This window comes from Propithecus coquereli, unplaced genomic scaffold (assembly GCF_000956105.1).
Source record: "Propithecus coquereli isolate 6110/MARCELLA unplaced genomic scaffold, Pcoq_1.0 Scaffold544, whole genome shotgun sequence".
Classification (NCBI taxonomy): Eukaryota; Metazoa; Chordata; class Mammalia; order Primates; family Indriidae; genus Propithecus; species Propithecus coquereli.
In genome coordinates this window covers 660,963-661,509 of record NW_012151330.1, presented here as the reverse complement: position 1 = coordinate 661,509, position 547 = coordinate 660,963, and the positions used below count along the sequence as shown (strand labels likewise).

The window sequence follows — 547 nt, the reverse complement described above, 5'->3', positions numbered from 1 at the left end:
TGATGTTGCCGTTTCCTGAATACGGAGACAAGAAGGCCCACAGTAAGGTGACTTTTCTCCAACACCATCCAGGATTTGAGGACACACGGCCTTGATACTTAAAATTGTACCTGCGGAGACAGTTGCCGATGACGGCAGAGCATTAGCTCCGTGCCACCCACGGTGTAAACGTACGAACGCTCGAGCTAAATGAAACCAAAGCGGTTACCTGACGCCTGCAGCAGGGGCAGCCCCTGGGCCGGCGGGGTTGTCGCCCCTCGGTAGCTGCGCTGCCGGGTCGTCCTGGCGGCTCCGCTCCTGGTCGAGTGGCCTTCCGTGTCCCGGCGTCACCGCTGCAGAGAGGATGACGACAAAACGCTTCCCCGGGTGAGGACGGCCCCGTGGCAGGTCCCAGAGGAAAAATGCCGTGTTGTTAGCGTCCCTCACGCAGCAGGGGACAGGGCAGGTGTCACCTCACAATTGCTGTTTATTTTTTCTTTCTTCTTCTTTTTTTTTTTTTTTAAAGAGACCGGTCTCGCTCTTGCTCAGGCTGGTCTCAAACTGCCGA

General features: G+C 56.5%; 1 protein-coding gene across 1 annotated transcript in view; it reads left to right on the top strand.

The window, feature by feature from the left end:
- LOC105820936 (solute carrier family 35 member E2) overlaps nucleotides 1–547 on the top strand; it is a 16,726-nt gene that overhangs the window by 6,979 nt on the left and 9,200 nt on the right. The window lies entirely within an intron of this gene.